Raw genomic sequence first — 27,290 nt, 5'->3', positions numbered from 1 at the left:
AACAATAAAAACGACTCCCGGCTTTATTATTTCACATTTTTTAAATTTGGTAAACTAGTCCCTGTGCGTAAAGCACTAAATCTTTTTATTGCGTTAAACGCATTTTCTCGACAAGAAGAGCACAATTTCATCCAAAACAAAAGATAATGAATCTATTGAACAAGTCTGCAACACATCCTTAAGAGTTATGTGTTTTCTCCCAATGTCAAAGCGTAATTTCACCAGTTCTGATCATTGTTTAGGTTGTTGGTAGCTTGGTCCAATGCCAGACAGAGTGAATCCTTTTTTTTTGTTGCTTTAAACGCATTTTCTCGTCGAGAGAAACATGATTTCATTAAAAACGTAATAATTTAAACATACCTGTTGTACATATCTGCAAACACTCAGAGCCTTAAAATAGGGCTTTCACCCATGTGTTTTTTGGTGCGAAACCTTTTATTTCAAGGTTCTGTGCGTCTTCAGACACGTACAATATGTATTTTTAGTGTTTCTGATGAAATTCCTCCTTTTAAATGCATTTTCTCACAGAAAATGAGTGTCTCCTTACCATGGGAAAATGACTGTTTTTAAAAAGGCATAATCTGGTCAAGGAAATGTGTTTGTAAACAATAAAAACGACTCCCGGCTTCATTATTTCACATTTTTTTTAAATTTGGTAACCTAGTCCATGTGCGTAAAGCACTAAATCTTTTTATTGCGTTAAACGCATTTTCTCGACATGAAAAGCACAATTTCATCAAAAACAAAAGAAAATGAATCTATTGAACAAGTCTGCAACACATCCTTAAGAGTTATGTGTTTTCTCCCAATGTCAAAGCGTAATTTCACCAGTTCTGATCATTGTTTAGGTTGTTGGTAGCTTGGTCCAATGCCAGACAGAGTGAATCCTTTTTATTTTTGCTTTAAACGCATTTTCTCGTCGAGAGAAACATGATTTCATTAAAAACGTAATAATTTAAACATACCTGTTGTACATATCTGCAAACACTCAGAGCCTTAAAATAGGGCTTTCACCCATGTGTTTTTTGGTGCGAAACCTTTTATTTCAAGGTTCTGTGCGTCTTCAGGCACGTACAATATGTATTTTTAGTGTTTCTGATGAAATTCCTCCTTTTAAATGCATTTTCTCACAGAAAATGAGTGTCTCCTTACCATGGGAAAATGACTGTTTTTAAAAAGGCATAATCTGGTCAAGGAAATGTGTTTGTAAACAATAAAAACGACTCCCGGCTTCATTATTTCACATTTTTTTAAATTTGGTAACCTAGTCCATGTGCGTAAAGCACTAAATCTTTTCATTGCGTTAAACGCATTTTCTCGACATGAAAAGCACAATTTCATCAAAAACAAAAGAAAATGAATCTATTGAACAAGTCTGCAACACATCCTTAAGAGTTACGTGTTTTCACCCAATGTCAATGTGTAATTGCACCAGTTCTGATCATTGTTTAGCTAGTTGGTGGCTTGGTCAAAATGCCAGACACAGTGAATCGTTTTTATTGCTTTAAACGGTTTATCTCCTCATGAGAAACATGATTTCATTGAAAACGTTATAGTTTAAGAATAATTGCTGTACATGTCTGCAAACACTCATATCGTTAAAATAGGTTTTTCAACCATGTGTTTCTTGGTAAGAAAGCTACTATTTCATGTTCTGTGCGTTTTCAGACACGTACATTATGTATTTTTAGTGTTTCTGATGAAATTCCTCCTTTTAAATGCATTTTCTCACAGAGAATGAGTGTCTCCTAGCCATGGGAAAATGGCTTTTAAGAAAAAGCATATTCTGGTCAAGGAAATGTGTTTGTAAACAATAAAAACGACTCCCGGCTTTATTATTTCACATTTTTTAAATTTGGTAAACTAGTCCCTGTGCGTAAAGCACTAAATCTTTTTATTGCGTTAAACGCATTTTCTCGACAAGAAGAGCACAATTTCATCCAAAACAAAAGATAATGAATCTATTGAACAAGTCTGCAACACATCCTTAAGAGTTATGTGTTTTCTCCCAATGTCAAAGCGTAATTTCACCAGTTCTGATCATTGTTTAGGTTGTTGGTAGCTTGGTCCAATGCCAGACAGAGTGAATCCTTTTTTTTTTTGCTTTAAACGCATTTTCTCGTCGAGAGAAACATGATTTCATTAAAAACGTAATAATTTAAACATACCTGTTGTACATATCTGCAAACACTCAGAGCCTTAAAATAGGGCTTTCACCCATGTGTTTTTTGGTGCGAAACCTTTTATTTCAAGGTTCTGTGCGTCTTCAGGCACGTACAATATGTATTTTTAGTGTTTCTGATGAAATTCCTCCTTTTAAATGCATTTTCTCACAGAAAATGAGTGTCTCCTTACCATGGGAAAATGACTGTTTTTAAAAAGGCATAATCTGGTCAAGGAAATGTGTTTGTAAACAATAAAAACGACTCCCGGCTTCATTATTTCACATTTTTTTTAAATTTGGTAACCTAGTCCATGTGCGTAAAGCACTAAATCTTTTTATTGCGTTAAACGCATTTTCTCGACATGAAAAGCACAATTTCATCAAAAACAAAAGAAAATGAATCTATTGAACAAGTCTGCAACACATCCTTAAGAGTTACGTGTTTTCACCCAATGTCAATGTGTAATTGCACCAGTTCTGATCATTGTTTAGCTAGTTGGTGGCTTGGTCAAAATGCCAGACACAGTGAATCGTTTTTATTGCTTTAAACGGTTTATCTCCTCATGAGAAACATGATTTCATTGAAAACGTTATAGTTTAAGAATAACTGCTGTACATGTCTGCAAACACTCAGATCGTTAAAATAGGTTTTTCAACCATGTGTTTCTTGGTAAGAAAGCTACTATTTCATGTTCTGTGCGTTTTCAGACACGTACATTATGTATTTTTAGTGTTTCTGATGAAATTCCTCCTTTTAAATGCATTTTCTCACAGAGAATGAGTGTCTCCTAGCCATGGGAAAATGGCTTTTAAGAAAAAGCATATTCTGGTCAAGGAAATGTGTTTGTAAACAATAAAAACGACTCCCGGCTTTATTATTTCACATTTTTTAAATTTGGTAAACTAGTCCCTGTGCGTAAAGCACTAAATCTTTTTATTGCGTTAAACGCATTTTCTCGACAAGAAGAGCACAATTTCATCCAAAACAAAAGATAATGAATCTATTGAACAAGTCTGCAACACATCCTTAAGAGTTATGTGTTTTCTCCCAATGTCAAAGCGTAATTTCACCAGTTCTGATCATTGTTTAGGTTGTTGGTAGCTTGGTCCAATGCCAGACAGAGTGAATCCTTTTTATTGCTTTAAACGCATTTTCTCGTCGAGAGAAACATGATTTCATTAAAAACGTAATAATTTAAACATACCTGTTGTACATATCTGCAAACACTCAGAGCCTTAAAATAGGGCTTTCACCCATGTGTTTTTTGGTGCGAAACCTTTTATTTCAAGGTTCTGTGCGTCTTCAGGCACGTACAATATGTATTTTTAGTGTTTCTGATGAAATTCCTCCTTTTAAATGCATTTTCTCACAGAAAATGAGTGTCTCCTTACCATGGGAAAATGACTGTTTTTAAAAAGGCATAATCTGGTCAAGGAAATGTGTTTGTAAACAATAAAAACGACTCCCGGCTTCATTATTTCACATTTTTTTAAATTTGGTAACCTAGTCCATGTGCGTAAAGCACTAAATCTTTTTATTGCGTTAAACGCATTTTCTCGACATGAAAAGCACAATTTCATCAAAAACAAAAGAAAATGAATCTATTGAACAAGTCTGCAACACATCCTTAAGAGTTACGTGTTTTCACCCAATGTCAATGTGTAATTGCACCAGTTCTGATCATTGTTTAGCTAGTTGGTGGCTTGGTCAAAATGCCAGACACAGTGAATCGTTTTTATTGCTTTAAACGGTTTATCTCCTCATGAGAAACATGATTTCATTGAAAACGTTATAGTTTAAGAATAACTGCTGTACATGTCTGCAAACACTCAGATCGTTAAAATAGGTTTTTCAACCATGTGTTTCTTGGTAAGAAAGCTACTATTTCATGTTCTGTGCGTTTTCAGACACGTACATTATGTATTTTTAGTGTTTCTGATGAAATTCCTCCTTTTAAATGCATTTTCTCACAGAGAATGAGTGTCTCCTAGCCATGGGAAAATGGCTTTTAAGAAAAAGCATATTCTGGTCAAGGACATGTGTTTGTAAACAATAAAAACGACTCCCGGCTTTATTATTTCACATTTTTTAAATTTGGTAAACTAGTCCCTGTGCGTAAAGCACTAAATCTTTTTATTGCGTTAAACGCATTTTCTCGACAAGAAGAGCACAATTTCATCCAAAACAAAAGATAATGAATCTATTGAACAAGTCTGCAACACATCCTTAAGAGTTATGTGTTTTCTCCCAATGTCAAAGCGTAATTTCACCAGTTCTGATCATTGTTTAGGTTGTTGGTAGCTTGGTCCAATGCCAGACAGAGTGAATCCTTTTTTTTTGTTGCTTTAAACGCATTTTCTCGTCGAGAGAAACATGATTTCATTAAAAACGTAATAATTTAAACATACCTGTTGTACATATCTGCAAACACTCAGAGCCTTAAAATAGGGCTTTCACCCATGTGTTTTTTGGTGCGAAACCTTTTATTTCAAGGTTCTGTGCGTCTTCAGACACGTACAATATGTATTTTTAGTGTTTCTGATGAAATTCCTCCTTTTAAATGCATTTTCTCACAGAAAATGAGTGTCTCCTTACCATGGGAAAATGACTGTTTTTAAAAAGGCATAATCTGGTCAAGGAAATGTGTTTGTAAACAATAAAAACGACTCCCGGCTTCATTATTTCACATTTTTTTTAAATTTGGTAACCTAGTCCATGTGCGTAAAGCACTAAATCTTTTTATTGCGTTAAACGCATTTTCTCGACATGAAAAGCACAATTTCATCAAAAACAAAAGAAAATGAATCTATTGAACAAGTCTGCAACACATCCTTAAGAGTTATGTGTTTTCTCCCAATGTCAAAGCGTAATTTCACCAGTTCTGATCATTGTTTAGGTTGTTGGTAGCTTGGTCCAATGCCAGACAGAGTGAATCCTTTTTTTTTTGCTTTAAACGCATTTTCTCGTCGAGAGAAACATGATTTCATTAAAAACGTAATAATTTAAACATACCTGTTGTACATATCTGCAAACACTCAGAGCCTTAAAATAGGGCTTTCACCCATGTGTTTTTTGGTGCGAAACCTTTTATTTCAAGGTTCTGTGCGTCTTCAGGCACGTACAATATGTATTTTTAGTGTTTCTGATGAAATTCCTCCTTTTAAATGCATTTTCTCACAGAAAATGAGTGTCTCCTTACCATGGGAAAATGACTGTTTTTAAAAAGGCATAATCTGGTCAAGGAAATGTGTTTGTAAACAATAAAAACGACTCCCGGCTTCATTATTTCACATTTTTTTAAATTTGGTAACCTAGTCCATGTGCGTAAAGCACTAAATCTTTTCATTGCGTTAAACGCATTTTCTCGACATGAAAAGCACAATTTCATCAAAAACAAAAGAAAATGAATCTATTGAACAAGTCTGCAACACATCCTTAAGAGTTACGTGTTTTCACCCAATGTCAATGTGTAATTGCACCAGTTCTGATCATTGTTTAGCTAGTTGGTGGCTTGGTCAAAATGCCAGACACAGTGAATCGTTTTTATTGCTTTAAACGGTTTATCTCCTCATGAGAAACATGATTTCATTGAAAACGTTATAGTTTAAGAATAATTGCTGTACATGTCTGCAAACACTCATATCGTTAAAATAGGTTTTTCAACCATGTGTTTCTTGGTAAGAAAGCTACTATTTCATGTTCTGTGCGTTTTCAGACACGTACATTATGTATTTTTAGTGTTTCTGATGAAATTCCTCCTTTTAAATGCATTTTCTCACAGAGAATGAGTGTCTCCTAGCCATGGGAAAATGGCTTTTAAGAAAAAGCATATTCTGGTCAAGGAAATGTGTTTGTAAACAATAAAAACGACTCCCGGCTTTATTATTTCACATTTTTTAAATTTGGTAAACTAGTCCCTGTGCGTAAAGCACTAAATCTTTTTATTGCGTTAAACGCATTTTCTCGACAAGAAGAGCACAATTTCATCCAAAACAAAAGATAATGAATCTATTGAACAAGTCTGCAACACATCCTTAAGAGTTATGTGTTTTCTCCCAATGTCAAAGCGTAATTTCACCAGTTCTGATCATTGTTTAGGTTGTTGGTAGCTTGGTCCAATGCCAGACAGAGTGAATCCTTTTTTTTTTTGCTTTAAACGCATTTTCTCGTCGAGAGAAACATGATTTCATTAAAAACGTAATAATTTAAACATACCTGTTGTACATATCTGCAAACACTCAGAGCCTTAAAATAGGGCTTTCACCCATGTGTTTTTTGGTGCGAAACCTTTTATTTCAAGGTTCTGTGCGTCTTCAGGCACGTACAATATGTATTTTTAGTGTTTCTGATGAAATTCCTCCTTTTAAATGCATTTTCTCACAGAAAATGAGTGTCTCCTTACCATGGGAAAATGACTGTTTTTAAAAAGGCATAATCTGGTCAAGGAAATGTGTTTGTAAACAATAAAAACGACTCCCGGCTTCATTATTTCACATTTTTTTTAAATTTGGTAACCTAGTCCATGTGCGTAAAGCACTAAATCTTTTTATTGCGTTAAACGCATTTTCTCGACATGAAAAGCACAATTTCATCAAAAACAAAAGAAAATGAATCTATTGAACAAGTCTGCAACACATCCTTAAGAGTTACGTGTTTTCACCCAATGTCAATGTGTAATTGCACCAGTTCTGATCATTGTTTAGCTAGTTGGTGGCTTGGTCAAAATGCCAGACACAGTGAATCGTTTTTATTGCTTTAAACGGTTTATCTCCTCATGAGAAACATGATTTCATTGAAAACGTTATAGTTTAAGAATAACTGCTGTACATGTCTGCAAACACTCAGATCGTTAAAATAGGTTTTTCAACCATGTGTTTCTTGGTAAGAAAGCTACTATTTCATGTTCTGTGCGTTTTCAGACACGTACATTATGTATTTTTAGTGTTTCTGATGAAATTCCTCCTTTTAAATGCATTTTCTCACAGAGAATGAGTGTCTCCTAGCCATGGGAAAATGGCTTTTAAGAAAAAGCATATTCTGGTCAAGGAAATGTGTTTGTAAACAATAAAAACGACTCCCGGCTTTATTATTTCACATTTTTTAAATTTGGTAAACTAGTCCCTGTGCGTAAAGCACTAAATCTTTTTATTGCGTTAAACGCATTTTCTCGACAAGAAGAGCACAATTTCATCCAAAACAAAAGATAATGAATCTATTGAACAAGTCTGCAACACATCCTTAAGAGTTATGTGTTTTCTCCCAATGTCAAAGCGTAATTTCACCAGTTCTGATCATTGTTTAGGTTGTTGGTAGCTTGGTCCAATGCCAGACAGAGTGAATCCTTTTTATTGCTTTAAACGCATTTTCTCGTCGAGAGAAACATGATTTCATTAAAAACGTAATAATTTAAACATACCTGTTGTACATATCTGCAAACACTCAGAGCCTTAAAATAGGGCTTTCACCCATGTGTTTTTTGGTGCGAAACCTTTTATTTCAAGGTTCTGTGCGTCTTCAGGCACGTACAATATGTATTTTTAGTGTTTCTGATGAAATTCCTCCTTTTAAATGCATTTTCTCACAGAAAATGAGTGTCTCCTTACCATGGGAAAATGACTGTTTTTAAAAAGGCATAATCTGGTCAAGGAAATGTGTTTGTAAACAATAAAAACGACTCCCGGCTTCATTATTTCACATTTTTTTAAATTTGGTAACCTAGTCCATGTGCGTAAAGCACTAAATCTTTTTATTGCGTTAAACGCATTTTCTCGACATGAAAAGCACAATTTCATCAAAAACAAAAGAAAATGAATCTATTGAACAAGTCTGCAACACATCCTTAAGAGTTACGTGTTTTCACCCAATGTCAATGTGTAATTGCACCAGTTCTGATCATTGTTTAGCTAGTTGGTGGCTTGGTCAAAATGCCAGACACAGTGAATCGTTTTTATTGCTTTAAACGGTTTATCTCCTCATGAGAAACATGATTTCATTGAAAACGTTATAGTTTAAGAATAACTGCTGTACATGTCTGCAAACACTCAGATCGTTAAAATAGGTTTTTCAACCATGTGTTTCTTGGTAAGAAAGCTACTATTTCATGTTCTGTGCGTTTTCAGACACGTACATTATGTATTTTTAGTGTTTCTGATGAAATTCCTCCTTTTAAATGCATTTTCTCACAGAGAATGAGTGTCTCCTAGCCATGGGAAAATGGCTTTTAAGAAAAAGCATATTCTGGTCAAGGACATGTGTTTGTAAACAATAAAAACGACTCCCGGCTTTATTATTTCACATTTTTTAAATTTGGTAAACTAGTCCCTGTGCGTAAAGCACTAAATCTTTTTATTGCGTTAAACGCATTTTCTCGACAAGAAGAGCACAATTTCATCCAAAACAAAAGATAATGAATCTATTGAACAAGTCTGCAACACATCCTTAAGAGTTATGTGTTTTCTCCCAATGTCAAAGCGTAATTTCACCAGTTCTGATCATTGTTTAGGTTGTTGGTAGCTTGGTCCAATGCCAGACAGAGTGAATCCTTTTTTTTTGTTGCTTTAAACGCATTTTCTCGTCGAGAGAAACATGATTTCATTAAAAACGTAATAATTTAAACATACCTGTTGTACATATCTGCAAACACTCAGAGCCTTAAAATAGGGCTTTCACCCATGTGTTTTTTGGTGCGAAACCTTTTATTTCAAGGTTCTGTGCGTCTTCAGACACGTACAATATGTATTTTTAGTGTTTCTGATGAAATTCCTCCTTTTAAATGCATTTTCTCACAGAAAATGAGTGTCTCCTTACCATGGGAAAATGACTGTTTTTAAAAAGGCATAATCTGGTCAAGGAAATGTGTTTGTAAACAATAAAAACGACTCCCGGCTTCATTATTTCACATTTTTTTTAAATTTGGTAACCTAGTCCATGTGCGTAAAGCACTAAATCTTTTTATTGCGTTAAACGCATTTTCTCGACAAGAAGAGCACAATTTCATCCAAAACAAAAGATAATGAATCTGTTGAACAAGTCTGCAACACATCCTTAAGAGTTCCGTGATTTCTCCCAATGTCAAAGTGTAATTTCACCAGTTCTGATCATTGTTTAGGGTGTTGGTAGCTTGGTCCAATGCCAGACAGAGTGAATCCTTTTTTTTGCTTTAAACGCATTTTCTCGTCGAGAGAAACATGATTTCATTAAAAACGTAATAATTTAAACATACCTGTTGTACATATCTGCAAACACTCAGAGCCTTAAAATAGGGATTTCACCCATGTGTTTTTTGTGCGAAACCTTTTATTTCAAGGTTCTGTGCGTTTTCAGACACGTACATTATGTATTTTTAGTGTTTCTGATGAAATTCCTCCTTTTAAATGCATTTTCTCACAGAGAATGAGTGTCTCCTAGCCATGGGAAAATGGCTTTTAAGAAAAAGCATATTCTGGTCAAGGAAATGTGTTTGTAAACAATAAAAACGACTCCCGGCTTTATTATTTCACATTTTTTAAATTTGGTAAACTAGTCCCTGTGCGTAAAGCACTAAATCTTTTTATTGCGTTAAACGCATTTTCTCGACAAGAAGAGCACAATTTCATCCAAAACAAAAGATAATGAATCTATTGAACAAGTCTGCAACACATCCTTAAGAGTTATGTGTTTTCTCCCAATGTCAAAGCGTAATTTCACCAGTTCTGATCATTGTTTAGGTTGTTGGTAGCTTGGTCCAATGCCAGACAGAGTGAATCCTTTTTTTTTTTGCTTTAAACGCATTTTCTCGTCGAGAGAAACATGATTTCATTAAAAACGTAATAATTTAAACATACCTGTTGTACATATCTGCAAACACTCAGAGCCTTAAAATAGGGCTTTCACCCATGTGTTTTTTGGTGCGAAACCTTTTATTTCAAGGTTCTGTGCGTCTTCAGGCACGTACAATATGTATTTTTAGTGTTTCTGATGAAATTCCTCCTTTTAAATGCATTTTCTCACAGAAAATGAGTGTCTCCTTACCATGGGAAAATGACTGTTTTTAAAAAGGCATAATCTGGTCAAGGAAATGTGTTTGTAAACAATAAAAACGACTCCCGGCTTCATTATTTCACATTTTTTTTAAATTTGGTAACCTAGTCCATGTGCGTAAAGCACTAAATCTTTTTATTGCGTTAAACGCATTTTCTCGACATGAAAAGCACAATTTCATCAAAAACAAAAGAAAATGAATCTATTGAACAAGTCTGCAACACATCCTTAAGAGTTACGTGTTTTCACCCAATGTCAATGTGTAATTGCACCAGTTCTGATCATTGTTTAGCTAGTTGGTGGCTTGGTCAAAATGCCAGACACAGTGAATCGTTTTTATTGCTTTAAACGGTTTATCTCCTCATGAGAAACATGATTTCATTGAAAACGTTATAGTTTAAGAATAACTGCTGTACATGTCTGCAAACACTCAGATCGTTAAAATAGGTTTTTCAACCATGTGTTTCTTGGTAAGAAAGCTACTATTTCATGTTCTGTGCGTTTTCAGACACGTACATTATGTATTTTTAGTGTTTCTGATGAAATTCCTCCTTTTAAATGCATTTTCTCACAGAGAATGAGTGTCTCCTAGCCATGGGAAAATGGCTTTTAAGAAAAAGCATATTCTGGTCAAGGAAATGTGTTTGTAAACAATAAAAACGACTCCCGGCTTTATTATTTCACATTTTTTAAATTTGGTAAACTAGTCCCTGTGCGTAAAGCACTAAATCTTTTTATTGCGTTAAACGCATTTTCTCGACAAGAAGAGCACAATTTCATCCAAAACAAAAGATAATGAATCTATTGAACAAGTCTGCAACACATCCTTAAGAGTTATGTGTTTTCTCCCAATGTCAAAGCGTAATTTCACCAGTTCTGATCATTGTTTAGGTTGTTGGTAGCTTGGTCCAATGCCAGACAGAGTGAATCCTTTTTTTTTTTGCTTTAAACGCATTTTCTCGTCGAGAGAAACATGATTTCATTAAAAACGTAATAATTTAAACATACCTGTTGTACATATCTGCAAACACTCAGAGCCTTAAAATAGGGCTTTCACCCATGTGTTTTTTGGTGCGAAACCTTTTATTTCAAGGTTCTGTGCGTCTTCAGGCACGTACAATATGTATTTTTAGTGTTTCTGATGAAATTCCTCCTTTTAAATGCATTTTCTCACAGAAAATGAGTGTCTCCTTACCATGGGAAAATGACTGTTTTTAAAAAGGCATAATCTGGTCAAGGAAATGTGTTTGTAAACAATAAAAACGACTCCCGGCTTCATTATTTCACATTTTTTTAAATTTGGTAACCTAGTCCATGTGCGTAAAGCACTAAATCTTTTTATTGCGTTAAACGCATTTTCTCGACATGAAAAGCACAATTTCATCAAAAACAAAAGAAAATGAATCTATTGAACAAGTCTGCAACACATCCTTAAGAGTTACGTGTTTTCACCCAATGTCAATGTGTAATTGCACCAGTTCTGATCATTGTTTAGCTAGTTGGTGGCTTGGTCAAAATGCCAGACACAGTGAATCGTTTTTATTGCTTTAAACGGTTTATCTCCTCATGAGAAACATGATTTCATTGAAAACGTTATAGTTTAAGAATAACTGCTGTACATGTCTGCAAACACTCAGATCGTTAAAATAGGTTTTTCAACCATGTGTTTCTTGGTAAGAAAGCTACTATTTCATGTTCTGTGCGTTTTCAGACACGTACATTATGTATTTTTAGTGTTTCTGATGAAATTCCTCCTTTTAAATGCATTTTCTCACAGAGAATGAGTGTCTCCTAGCCATGGGAAAATGGCTTTTAAGAAAAAGCATATTCTGGTCAAGGAAATGTGTTTGTAAACAATAAAAACGACTCCCGGCTTTATTATTTCACATTTTTTAAATTTGGTAAACTAGTCCCTGTGCGTAAAGCACTAAATCTTTTTATTGCGTTAAACGCATTTTCTCGACAAGAAGAGCACAATTTCATCCAAAACAAAAGATAATGAATCTATTGAACAAGTCTGCAACACATCCTTAAGAGTTATGTGTTTTCTCCCAATGTCAAAGCGTAATTTCACCAGTTCTGATCATTGTTTAGGTTGTTGGTAGCTTGGTCCAATGCCAGACAGAGTGAATCCTTTTTATTGCTTTAAGCGCATTTTCTCGTCGAGAGAAACATGATTTCATTAAAAACGTAATAATTTAAACATACCTGTTGTACATATCTGCAAACACTCAGAGCCTTAAAATAGGGCTTTCACCCATGTGTTTTTTGGTGCGAAACCTTTTATTTCAAGGTTCTGTGCGTCTTCAGGCACGTACAATATGTATTTTTAGTGTTTCTGATGAAATTCCTCCTTTTAAATGCATTTTCTCACAGAAAATGAGTGTCTCCTTACCATGGGAAAATGACTGTTTTTAAAAAGGCATAATCTGGTCAAGGAAATGTGTTTGTAAACAATAAAAACGACTCCCGGCTTCATTATTTCACATTTTTTTAAATTTGGTAACCTAGTCCATGTGCGTAAAGCACTAAATCTTTTTATTGCGTTAAACGCATTTTCTCGACATGAAAAGCACAATTTCATCAAAAACAAAAGAAAATGAATCTATTGAACAAGTCTGCAACACATCCTTAAGAGTTACGTGTTTTCACCCAATGTCAATGTGTAATTGCACCAGTTCTGATCATTGTTTAGCTAGTTGGTGGCTTGGTCAAAATGCCAGACACAGTGAATCGTTTTTATTGCTTTAAACGGTTTATCTCCTCATGAGAAACATGATTTCATTGAAAACGTTATAGTTTAAGAATAACTGCTGTACATGTCTGCAAACACTCAGATCGTTAAAATAGGTTTTTCAACCATGTGTTTCTTGGTAAGAAAGCTACTATTTCATGTTCTGTGCGTTTTCAGACACGTACATTATGTATTTTTAGTGTTTCTGATGAAATTCCTCCTTTTAAATGCATTTTCTCACAGAGAATGAGTGTCTCCTAGCCATGGGAAAATGGCTTTTAAGAAAAAGCATATTCTGGTCAAGGAAATGTGTTTGTAAACAATAAAAACGACTCCCGGCTTTATTATTTCACATTTTTTAAATTTGGTAAACTAGTCCCTGTGCGTAAAGCACTAAATCTTTTTATTGCGTTAAACGCATTTTCTCGACAAGAAGAGCACAATTTCATCCAAAACAAAAGATAATGAATCTATTGAACAAGTCTGCAACACATCCTTAAGAGTTATGTGTTTTCTCCCAATGTCAAAGCGTAATTTCACCAGTTCTGATCATTGTTTAGGTTGTTGGTAGCTTGGTCCAATGCCAGACAGAGTGAATCCTTTTTATTGCTTTAAGCGCATTTTCTCGTCGAGAGAAACATGATTTCATTAAAAACGTAATAATTTAAACAAACCTGTTGTACATATCTGCAAACACTCAGAGCCTTAAAGTAGGGCTTTCACCCATGTGTTTTTTGGTGCGAAACCTTTTATTTCAAGGTTCTGTGCGTCTTCAGACACGTACAATATGTATTTTTAGTGTTTCTGATGAAATTCCTCCTTTTAAATGCATTTTCTCACAGAAAATGAGTGTCTCCTTACCATGGGAAAATGACTGTTTTTAAAAAGGCATAATCTGGTCAAGGAAATGTGTTTGTAAACAATAAATACGACTCCCGGCTTCATTATTTCACATTTTTTTTAAATTTGGTAACCTAGTCCATGTGCGTAAAGCACTAAATCTTTTTATTGCGTTAAACGCATTTTCTCGACATGAAAAGCACAATTTCATCAAAAACAAAAGAAAATGAATCTATTGAACAAGTCTGCAACACATCCTTAAGAGTTATGTGTTTTCTCCCAATGTCAAAGCGTAATTTCACCAGTTCTGATCATTGTTTAGGTTGTTGGTAGCTTGGTCCAATGCCAGACAGAGTGAATCCTTTTTTTTTTTCTTTAAACGCATTTTCTCGTCGAGAGAAACATGATTTCATTAAAAACGTAATAATTTAAACATACCTGTTGTACATATCTGCAAACACTCAGAGCCTTAAAATAGGGCTTTCACCCATGTGTTTTTTGGTGCGAAACCTTTTATTTCAAGGTTCTGTGCGTCTTCAGGCACGTACAATATGTATTTTTAGTGTTTCTGATGAAATTCCTCCTTTTAAATGCATTTTCTCACAGAAAATGAGTGTCTCCTTACCATGGGAAAATGACTGTTTTTAAAAAGGCATAATCTGGTCAAGGAAATGTGTTTGTAAACAATAAAAACGACTCCCGGCTTCATTATTTCACATTTTTTTAAATTTGGTAACCTAGTCCATGTGCGTAAAGCACTAAATCTTTTTATTGCGTTAAACGCATTTTCTCGACATGAAAAGCACAATTTCATCAAAAACAAAAGAAAATGAATCTATTGAACAAGTCTGCAACACATCCTTAAGAGTTACGTGTTTTCACCCAATGTCAATGTGTAATTGCACCAGTTCTGATCATTGTTTAGCTAGTTGGTGGCTTGGTCAAAATGCCAGACACAGTGAATCGTTTTTATTGCTTTAAACGGTTTATCTCCTCATGAGAAACATGATTTCATTGAAAACGTTATAGTTTAAGAATAACTGCTGTACATGTCTGCAAACACTCAGATCGTTAAAATAGGTTTTTCAACCATGTGTTTCTTGGTAAGAAAGCTACTATTTCATGTTCTGTGCGTTTTCAGACACGTACATTATGTATTTTTAGTGTTTCTGATGAAATTCCTCCTTTTAAATGCATTTTCTCACAGAGAATGAGTGTCTCCTAGCCATGGGAAAATGGCTTTTAAGAAAAAGCATATTCTGGTCAAGGAAATGTGTTTGTAAACAATAAAAACGACTCCCGGCTTTATTATTTCACATTTTTTAAATTTGGTAAACTAGTCCCTGTGCGTAAAGCACTAAATCTTTTTATTGCGTTAAACGCATTTTCTCGACAAGAAGAGCACAATTTCATCCAAAACAAAAGATAATGAATCTATTGAACAAGTCTGCAACACATCCTTAAGAGTTATGTGTTTTCTCCCAATGTCAAAGCGTAATTTCACCAGTTCTGATCATTGTTTAGGTTGTTGGTAGCTTGGTCCAATGCCAGACAGAGTGAATCCTTTTTATTGCTTTAAGCGCATTTTCTCGTCGAGAGAAACATGATTTCATTAAAAACGTAATAATTTAAACATACCTGTTGTACATATCTGCAAACACTCAGAGCCTTAAAATAGGGCTTTCACCCATGTGTTTTTTGGTGCGAAACCTTTTATTTCAAGGTTCTGTGCGTCTTCAGGCACGTACAATATGTATTTTTAGTGTTTCTGATGAAATTCCTCCTTTTAAATGCATTTTCTCACAGAAAATGAGTGTCTCCTTACCATGGGAAAATGACTGTTTTTAAAAAGGCATAATCTGGTCAAGGAAATGTGTTTGTAAACAATAAAAACGACTCCCGGCTTCATTATTTCACATTTTTTTAAATTTGGTAACCTAGTCCATGTGCGTAAAGCACTAAATCTTTTTATTGCGTTAAACGCATTTTCTCGACATGAAAAGCACAATTTCATCAAAAACAAAAGAAAATGAATCTATTGAACAAGTCTGCAACACATCCTTAAGAGTTACGTGTTTTCACCCAATGTCAATGTGTAATTGCACCAGTTCTGATCATTGTTTAGCTAGTTGGTGGCTTGGTCAAAATGCCAGACACAGTGAATCGTTTTTATTGCTTTAAACGGTTTATCTCCTCATGAGAAACATGATTTCATTGAAAACGTTATAGTTTAAGAATAACTGCTGTACATGTCTGCAAACACTCAGATCGTTAAAATAGGTTTTTCAACCATGTGTTTCTTGGTAAGAAAGCTACTATTTCATGTTCTGTGCGTTTTCAGACACGTACATTATGTATTTTTAGTGTTTCTGATGAAATTCCTCCTTTTAAATGCATTTTCTCACAGAGAATGAGTGTCTCCTAGCCATGGGAAAATGGCTTTTAAGAAAAAGCATATTCTGGTCAAGGAAATGTGTTTGTAAACAATAAAAACGACTCCCGGCTTTATTATTTCACATTTTTTAAATTTGGTAAACTAGTCCCTGTGCGTAAAGCACTAAATCTTTTTATTGCGTTAAACGCATTTTCTCGACAAGAAGAGCACAATTTCATCCAAAACAAAAGATAATGAATCTATTGAACAAGTCTGCAACACATCCTTAAGAGTTATGTGTTTTCTCCCAATGTCAAAGCGTAATTTCACCAGTTCTGATCATTGTTTAGGTTGTTGGTAGCTTGGTCCAATGCCAGACAGAGTGAATCCTTTTTATTGCTTTAAGCGCATTTTCTCGTCGAGAGAAACATGATTTCATTAAAAACGTAATAATTTAAACATACCTGTTGTACATATCTGCAAACACTCAGAGCCTTAAAATAGGGCTTTCACCCATGTGTTTTTTGGTGCGAAACCTTTTATTTCAAGGTTCTGTGCGTCTTCAGGCACGTACAATATGTATTTTTAGTGTTTCTGATGAAATTCCTCCTTTTAAATGCATTTTCTCACAGAAAATGAGTGTCTCCTTACCATGGGAAAATGACTGTTTTTAAAAAGGCATAATCTGGTCAAGGAAATGTGTTTGTAAACAATAAAAACGACTCCCGGCTTCATTATTTCACATTTTTTTAAATTTGGTAACCTAGTCCATGTGCGTAAAGCACTAAATCTTTTTATTGCGTTAAACGCATTTTCTCGACATGAAAAGCACAATTTCATCAAAAACAAAAGAAAATGAATCTATTGAACAAGTCTGCAACACATCCTTAAGAGTTACGTGTTTTCACCCAATGTCAATGTGTAATTGCACCAGTTCTGATCATTGTTTAGCTAGTTGGTGGCTTGGTCAAAATGCCAGACACAGTGAATCGTTTTTATTGCTTTAAACGGTTTATCTCCTCATGAGAAACATGATTTCATTGAAAACGTTATAGTTTAAGAATAACTGCTGTACATGTCTGCAAACACTCAGATCGTTAAAATAGGTTTTTCAACCATGTGTTTCTTGGTAAGAAAGCTACTATTTCATGTTCTGTGCGTTTTCAGACACGTACATTATGTATTTTTAGTGTTTCTGATGAAATTCCTCCTTTTAAATGCATTTTCTCACAGAGAATGAGTGTCTCCTAGCCATGGGAAAATGGCTTTTAAGAAAAAGCATATTCTGGTCAAGGAAATGTGTTTGTAAACAATAAAAACGACTCCCGGCTTTATTATTTCACATTTTTTAAATTTGGTAAACTAGTCCCTGTGCGTAAAGCACTAAATCTTTTTATTGCGTTAAACGCATTTTCTCGACAAGAAGAGCACAATTTCATCCAAAACAAAAGATAATGAATCTATTGAACAAGTCTGCAACACATCCTTAAGAGTTATGTGTTTTCTCCCAATGTCAAAGCGTAATTTCACCAGTTCTGATCATTGTTTAGGTTGTTGGTAGCTTGGTCCAATGCCAGACAGAGTGAATCCTTTTTTTTTTTTGCTTTAAACGCATTTTCTCGTCGAGAGAAACATGATTTCATTAAAAACGTAATAATTTAAACATACCTGTTGTACATATCTGCAAACACTCAGAGCCTTAAAATAGGGCTTTCACCCATGTGTTTTTTGGTGCGAAACCTTTTATTTCAAGGTTCTGTGCGTCTTCAGACACGTACAATATGTATTTTTAGTGTTTCTGATGAAATTCCTCCTTTTAAATGCATTTTCTCACAGAAAATGAGTGTCTCCTTACCATGGGAAAATGACTGTTTTTAAAAAGGCATAATCTGGTCAAGGAAATGTGTTTGTAAACAATAAATACGACTCCCGGCTTCATTATTTCACATTTTTTTTAAATTTGGTAACCTAGTCCATGTGCGTAAAGCACTAAATCTTTTTATTGCGTTAAACGCATTTTCTCGACATGAAAAGCACAATTTCATCAAAAACAAAAGAAAATGAATCTATTGAACAAGTCTGCAACACATCCTTAAGAGTTATGTGTTTTCTCCCAATGTCAAAGCGTAATTTCACCAGTTCTGATCATTGTTTAGGTTGTTGGTAGCTTGGTCCAATGCCAGACAGAGTGAATCCTTTTTTTTTCTTTAAACGCATTTTCTCGTCGAGAGAAACATGATTTCATTAAAAACGTAATAATTTAAACATACCTGTTGTACATATCTGCAAACACTCAGAGCCTTAAAATAGGGCTTTCACCCATGTGTTTTTTGGTGCGAAACCTTTTATTTCAAGGTTCTGTGCGTCTTCAGGCACGTACAATATGTATTTTTAGTGTTTCTGATGAAATTCCTCCTTTTAAATGCATTTTCTCACAGAAAATGAGTGTCTCCTTACCATGGGAAAATGACTGTTTTTAAAAAGGCATAATCTGGTCAAGGAAATGTGTTTGTAAACAATAAAAACGACTCCCGGCTTCATTATTTCACATTTTTTTAAATTTGGTAACCTAGTCCATGTGCGTAAAGCACTAAATCTTTTTATTGCGTTAAACGCATTTTCTCGACATGAAAAGCACAATTTCATCAAAAACAAAAGAAAATGAATCTATTGAACAAGTCTGCAACACATCCTTAAGAGTTACGTGTTTTCACCCAATGTCAATGTGTAATTGCACCAGTTCTGATCATTGTTTAGCTAGTTGGTGGCTTGGTCAAAATGCCAGACACAGTGAATCGTTTTTATTGCTTTAAACGGTTTATCTCCTCATGAGAAACATGATTTCATTGAAAACGTTATAGTTTAAGAATAACTGCTGTACATGTCTGCAAACACTCAGATCGTTAAAATAGGTTTTTCAACCATGTGTTTCTTGGTAAGAAAGCTACTATTTCATGTTCTGTGCGTTTTCAGACACGTACATTATGTATTTTTAGTGTTTCTGATGAAATTCCTCCTTTTAAATGCATTTTCTCACAGAGAATGAGTGTCTCCTAGCCATGGGAAAATGGCTTTTAAGAAAAAGCATATTCTGGTCAAGGAAATGTGTTTGTAAACAATAAAAACGACTCCCGGCTTTATTATTTCACATTTTTTAAATTTGGTAAACTAGTCCCTGTGCGTAAAGCACTAAATCTTTTTATTGCGTTAAACGCATTTTCTCGACAAGAAGAGCACAATTTCATCCAAAACAAAAGATAATGAATCTATTGAACAAGTCTGCAACACATCCTTAAGAGTTATGTGTTTTCTCCCAATGTCAAAGCGTAATTTCACCAGTTCTGATCATTGTTTAGGTTGTTGGTAGCTTGGTCCAATGCCAGACAGAGTGAATCCTTTTTATTGCTTTAAGCGCATTTTCTCGTCGAGAGAAACATGATTTCATTAAAAACGTAATAATTTAAACATACCTGTTGTACATATCTGCAAACACTCAGAGCCTTAAAATAGGGCTTTCACCCATGTGTTTTTTGGTGCGAAACCTTTTATTTCAAGGTTCTGTGCGTCTTCAGGCACGTACAATATGTATTTTTAGTGTTTCTGATGAAATTCCTCCTTTTAAATGCATTTTCTCACAGAAAATGAGTGTCTCCTTACCATGGGAAAATGACTGTTTTTAAAAAGGCATAATCTGGTCAAGGAAATGTGTTTGTAAACAATAAAAACGACTCCCGGCTTCATTATTTCACATTTTTTTAAATTTGGTAACCTAGTCCATGTGCGTAAAGCACTAAATCTTTTTATTGCGTTAAACGCATTTTCTCGACATGAAAAGCACAATTTCATCAAAAACAAAAGAAAATGAATCTATTGAACAAGTCTGCAACACATCCTTAAGAGTTACGTGTTTTCACCCAATGTCAATGTGTAATTGCACCAGTTCTGATCATTGTTTAGCTAGTTGGTGGCTTGGTCAAAATGCCAGACACAGTGAATCGTTTTTATTGCTTTAAACGGTTTATCTCCTCATGAGAAACATGATTTCATTGAAAACGTTATAGTTTAAGAATAACTGCTGTACATGTCTGCAAACACTCAGATCGTTAAAATAGGTTTTTCAACCATGTGTTTCTTGGTAAGAAAGCTACTATTTCATGTTCTGTGCGTTTTCAGACACGTACATTATGTATTTTTAGTGTTTCTGATGAAATTCCTCCTTTTAAATGCATTTTCTCACAGAGAATGAGTGTCTCCTAGCCATGGGAAAATGGCTTTTAAGAAAAAGCATATTCTGGTCAAGGAAATGTGTTTGTAAACAATAAAAACGACTCCCGGCTTTATTATTTCACATTTTTTAAATTTGGTAAACTAGTCCCTGTGCGTAAAGCACTAAATCTTTTTATTGCGTTAAACGCATTTTCTCGACAAGAAGAGCACAATTTCATCCAAAACAAAAGATAATGAATCTATTGAACAAGTCTGCAACACATCCTTAAGAGTTATGTGTTTTCTCCCAATGTCAAAGCGTAATTTCACCAGTTCTGATCATTGTTTAGGTTGTTGGTAGCTTGGTCCAATGCCAGACAGAGTGAATCCTTTTTTTTTTTGCTTTAAACGCATTTTCTCGTCGAGAGAAACATGATTTCATTAAAAACGTAATAATTTAAACATACCTGTTGTACATATCTGCAAACACTCAGAGCCTTAAAATAGGGCTTTCACCCATGTGTTTTTTGGTGCGAAACCTTTTATTTCAAGGTTCTGTGCGTCTTCAGGCACGTACAATATGTATTTTTAGTGTTTCTGATGAAATTCCTCCTTTTAAATGCATTTTCTCACAGAAAATGAGTGTCTCCTTACCATGGGAAAATGACTGTTTTTAAAAAGGCATAATCTGGTCAAGGAAATGTGTTTGTAAACAATAAATACGACTCCCGGCTTCATTATTTCACATTTTTTTTAAATTTGGTAACCTAGTCCATGTGCGTAAAGCACTAAATCTTTTTATTGCGTTAAACGCATTTTCTCGACATGAAAAGCACAATTTCATCAAAAACAAAAGAAAATGAATCTATTGAACAAGTCTGCAACACATCCTTAAGAGTTATGTGTTTTCTCCCAATGTCAAAGCGTAATTTCACCAGTTCTGATCATTGTTTAGGTTGTTGGTAGCTTGGTCCAATGCCAGACAGAGTGAATCCTTTTTTTTTTTCTTTAAACGCATTTTCTCGTCGAGAGAAACATGATTTCATTAAAAACGTAATAATTTAAACATACCTGTTGTACATATCTGCAAACACTCAGAGCCTTAAAATAGGGCTTTCACCCATGTGTTTTTTGGTGCGAAACCTTTTATTTCAAGGTTCTGTGCGTCTTCAGGCACGTACAATATGTATTTTTAGTGTTTCTGATGAAATTCCTCCTTTTAAATGCATTTTCTCACAGAAAATGAGTGTCTCCTTACCATGGGAAAATGACTGTTTTTAAAAAGGCATAATCTGGTCAAGGAAATGTGTTTGTAAACAATAAAAACGACTCCCGGCTTCATTATTTCACATTTTTTTTAAATTTGGTAACCTAGTCCATGTGCGTAAAGCACTAAATCTTTTTATTGCGTTAAACGCATTTTCTCGACATGAAAAGCACAATTTCATCAAAAACAAAAGAAAATGAATCTATTGAACAAGTCTGCAACACATCCTTAAGAGTTACGTGTTTTCACCCAATGTCAATGTGTAATTGCACCAGTTCTGATCATTGTTTAGCTAGTTGGTGGCTTGGTCAAAATGCCAGACACAGTGAATCGTTTTTATTGCTTTAAACGGTTTATCTCCTCATGAGAAACATGATTTCATTGAAAACGTTATAGTTTAAGAATAACTGCTGTACATGTCTGCAAACACTCAGATCGTTAAAATAGGTTTTTCAACCATGTGTTTCTTGGTAAGAAAGCTACTATTTCATGTTCTGTGCGTTTTCAGACACGTACATTATGTATTTTTAGTGTTTCTGATGAAATTCCTCCTTTTAAATGCATTTTCTCACAGAGAATGAGTGTCTCCTAGCCATGGGAAAATGGCTTTTAAGAAAAAGCATATTCTGGTCAAGGAAATGTGTTTGTAAACAATAAAAACGACTCCCGGCTTTATTATTTCACATTTTTTAAATTTGGTAAACTAGTCCCTGTGCGTAAAGCACTAAATCTTTTTATTGCGTTAAACGCATTTTCTCGACAAGAAGAGCACAATTTCATCCAAAACAAAAGATAATGAATCTATTGAACAAGTCTGCAACACATCCTTAAGAGTTATGTGTTTTCTCCCAATGTCAAAGCGTAATTTCACCAGTTCTGATCATTGTTTAGGTTGTTGGTAGCTTGGTCCAATGCCAGACAGAGTGAATCCTTTTTTTTTTGCTTTAAACGCATTTTCTCGTCGAGAGAAACATGATTTCATTAAAAACGTTATAATGTAAACATACCTGTTGTACATGTCTGCAAACACTCAGAGCCTTAAAATAGGGCTTTCACCCATGTGTTTTTTGGTGCGAAACCTTTTATTTCAAGGTTCTGTGCGTCTTCAGGCACGTACAATATGTATTTTTAGTGTTTCTGATGAAATTCCTCCTTTTAAATGCATTTTCTCACAGAAAATGAGTGTCTCCTTACCATGGGAAAATGACTGTCTTTAAAAAGGCATAATCTGGTCAAGGAAATGTGTTTGTAAACAATAAAAACGACTCCCGGCTTCATTATTTCACATTTTTTTTAAATTTGGTAACCTAGTCCATGTGCGTAAAGCACTAAATCTTTTTATTGCGTTAAACGCATTTTCTCGACATGAAAAGCACAATTTCATCAAAAACAAAAGAAAATGAATCTATTGAACAAGTCTGCAACACATCCTTAAGAGTTACGTGTTTTCACCCAATGTCAATGTGTAATTGCACCAGTTCTGATCATTGTTTAGCTAGTTGGTGGCTTGGTCAAAATGCCAGACACAGTGAATCGTTTTTATTGCTTTAAACGGTTTATCTCCTCATGAGAAACATGATTTCATTGAAAACGTTATAGTTTAAGAATAACTGCTGTACATGTCTGCAAACACTCAGATCGTTAAAATAGGTTTTTCAACCATGTGTTTCTTGGTAAGAAAGCTACTATTTCATGTTCTGTGCGTTTTCAGACACGTACATTATGTATTTTTAGTGTTTCTGATGAAATTCCTCCTTTTAAATGCATTTTCTCACAGAGAATGAGTGTCTCCTAGCCATGGGAAAATGGCTTTTAAGAAAAAGCATATTCTGGTCAAGGAAATGTGTTTGTAAACAATAAAAACGACTCCCGGCTTTATTATTTCACATTTTTTAAATTTGGTAAACTAGTCCCTGTGCGTAAAGCACTAAATCTTTTTATTGCGTTAAACGCATTTTCTCGACAAGAAGAGCACAATTTCATCCAAAACAAAAGATAATGAATCTATTGAACAAGTCTGCAACACATCCTTAAGAGTTATGTGTTTTCTCCCAATGTCAAAGCGTAATTTCACCAGTTCTGATCATTGTTTAGGTTGTTGGTAGCTTGGTCCAATGCCAGACAGAGTGAATCCTTTTTTTTTTTGCTTTAAACGCATTTTCTCGTCGAGAGAAACATGATTTCATTAAAAACGTAATAATTTAAACATACCTGTTGTACATATCTGCAAACACTCAGAGCCTTAAAATAGGGCTTTCACCCATGTGTTTTTTGGTGCGAAACCTTTTATTTCAAGGTTCTGTGCGTCTTCAGGCACGTAAAATATGTATTTTTAGTGTTTCTGATGAAATTCCTCCTTTTAAATGCATTTTCTCACAGAAAATGAGTGTCTCCTTACCATGGGAAAATGACTGTTTTTAAAAAGGCATAATCTGGTCAAGGAAATGTGTTTGTAAACAATAAAAACGACACCCGGCTTCATTATTTCACATTTTTTAAATTTGGTAACCTAGTCCATGTGCGTAAAGCACTAAATCTTTTTATTGCGTTAAACGCATTTTCTCGACATGAAAAGCACAATTTCATCAAAAACAAAAGAAAATGAATCTATTGAACAAGTCTGCAACACATCCTTAAGAGTTACGTGTTTTCACCCAATGTCAATGTGTAATTGCACCAGTTCTGATCATTGTTTAGCTAGTTGGTGGCTTGGTCAAAATGCCAGACACAGTGAATCGTTTTTATTGCTTTAAACGGTTTATCTCCTCAGGAGAAACATGATTTCATTGAAAACGTTATAGTTTAAGAATAACTGCTGTACATGTCTGCAAACACTCAGATCGTTAAAATAGGTTTTTCAACCATGTGTTTCTTGGTAAGAAAGCTACTATTTCATGTTCTGTGCGTTTTCAGACACGTACATTATGTATTTTTAGTGTTTCTGATGAAATTCCTCCTTTTAAATGCATTTTCTCACAGAGAATGAGTGTCTCCTAGCCATGGGAAAATGGCTTTTAAGAAAAAGCATATTCTGGTCAAGGAAATGTGTTTGTAAACAATAAAAACGACTCCCGGCTTTATTATTTCACATTTTTTAAATTTGGTAAACTAGTCCCTGTGCGTAAAGCACTAAATCTTTTTATTGCGTTAAACGCATTTTCTCGACAAGAAGAGCACAATTTCATCCAAAACAAAAGATAATGAATCTATTGAACAAGTCTGCAACACATCCTTAAGAGTTATGTGTTTTCTCCCAATGTCAAAGCGTAATTTCACCAGTTCTGATCATTGTTTAGGTTGTTGGTAGCTTGGTCCAATGCCAGACAGAGTGAATCCTTTTTTTTTTTGCTTTAAACGCATTTTCTCGTCGAGAGAAACATGATTTCATTAAAAACGTAATAATTTAAACATACCTGTTGTACATATCTGCAAACACTCAGAGCCTTAAAATAGGGCTTTCACCCATGTGTTTTTTGGTGCGAAACCTTTTATTTCAAGGTTCTGTGCGTCTTCAGGCACGTACAATATGTATTTTTAGTGTTTCTGATGAAATTCCTCCTTTTAAATGCATTTTCTCACAGAAAATGAGTGTCTCCTTACCATGGGAAAATGACTGTTTTTAAAAAGGCATAATCTGGTCAAGGAAATGTGTTTGTAAACAATAAAAACGACTCCCGGCTTCATTATTTCACATTTTTTTTAAATTTGGTAACCTAGTCCATGTGCGTAAAGCACTAAATCTTTTTATTGCGTTAAACGCATTTTCTCGACATGAAAAGCACAATTTCATCAAAAACAAAAGAAAATGAATCTATTGAACAAGTCTGCAACACATCCTTAAGAGTTACGTGTTTTCACCCAATGTCAATGTGTAATTGCACCAGTTCTGATCATTGTTTAGCTAGTTGGTGGCTTGGTCAAAATGCCAGACACAGTGAATCGTTTTTATTGCTTTAAACGGTTTATCTCCTCATGAAAAACATGATTTCATTGAAAACGTTATAGTTTAAGAATAACTGCTGTACATGTCTGCAAACACTCAGATCGTTAAAATAGGTTTTTCAACCATGTGTTTCTTGGTAAGAAAGCTACTATTTCATGTTCTGTGCATTTTCAGACACGTACATTATGTATTTTTAGTGTTTCTGATGAAATTCCTCCTTTTAAATGATTTTCTCACAGAAAATGAGTGTCTCCTAGCCATGGGAAAATGGCTTTTAAGAAAAAGCATATTCTGGTCAAGGAAATGTGTTTGTAAACAATAAAAACGACTCCCGGCTTTATTATTTCACATTTTTTAAATTTGGTAAACTAGTCCCTGTGCGTAAAGCACTAAATATTTTTATTGCGTTAAACGCATTTTCTCGACAAGAAGAGCACAATTTCATCCAAAACAAAAGATAATGAATCTGTTGAACAAGTCTGCAACACATCCTTAAGAGTTATGTGTTTTCTCCCAATGTCAAAGCGTAATTTCACCAGTTCTGATCATTGTTTAGGTTGTTGGTAGCTTGGTCCAATGCCAGACAGAGTGAATCCTTTTTTTTTTTCTTTAAACGCATTTTCTCGTCGAGAGAAACATGATTTCATTAAAAACGTAATAATTTAAACATACCTGTTGTACATATCTGCAAACACTCAGAGCCTTAAAATAGGGCTTTCACCCATGTGTTTTTTGGTAAGAAACCTTTTATTTCAAGGTTCTGTGCGTCTTCAGGCACGTACAATATGTATTTTTAGTGTTTCTGATGAAATTCCTCCTTTTAAATGCATTTTCTCACAGAAAATGAGTGTCTCCTTACCATGGGAAAATGACTGTTTTTAAAAAGGCATAATCTGGTCAAGGAAATGTGTTTGTAAACAATAAAAACGACTCCCGGCTTCATTATTTCACATTTTTTTAAATTTGGTAACCTAGTCCATGTGCGTAAAGCACTAAATCTTTTTATTGCGTTAAACGCATTTTCTCGACATGAAAAGCACAATTTCATCAAAAACAAAAGAAAATGAATCTATTGAACAAGTCTGCAACACATCCTTAAGAGTTACGTGTTTTCACCCAATGTCAATGTGTAATTGCACCAGTTCTGATCATTGTTTAGCTAGTTGGTGGCTTGGTCAAAATGCCAGACACAGTGAATCGTTTTTATTGCTTTAAACGGTTTATCTCCTCATGAGAAACATGATTTCATTGAAAACGTTATAGTTTAAGAATAACTGCTGTACATGTCTGCAAACACTCAGATCGTTAAAATAGGTTTTTCAACCATGTGTTTCTTGGTAAGAAAGCTACTATTTCATGTTCTGTGCGTTTTCAGACACGTACATTATGTATTTTTAGCGTTGATGAAATTCCTCCTTTTAAATGATTTTCTCACAGAAAATGAGTGTCTCCTAGCCATGGGAAAATGACTGTTTTTAAAAAGTCATAATTTGGTCAAGGAAATGTGTTTGTAAACAATAAAAACGACTCCCGGCTTCATTATTTCACATTTTTTAAATTTGGTAACCTAGTCCATGTGCGTAAAGCACTAAATCTTTTTATTGCGTTAAACGCATTTTCTCGACAAGAAGAGCACAATTTCATCCAAAACAAAAGATAATGAATCTGTTGAACAAGTCTGCAACACATCCTTAAGAGTTACGTGTTTTCTCCCAATGTCAAAGTGTAATTTCACCAGTTCT

Source organism: Lampris incognitus, chromosome 7 (genome assembly GCF_029633865.1).
Source record: "Lampris incognitus isolate fLamInc1 chromosome 7, fLamInc1.hap2, whole genome shotgun sequence".
In the NCBI taxonomy this organism is placed as follows: Eukaryota; Metazoa; Chordata; class Actinopteri; order Lampriformes; family Lampridae; genus Lampris; species Lampris incognitus.
The sequence above is the reverse complement of the archived record's forward strand: the minus strand, read 5'-3'. Positions refer to the sequence as shown.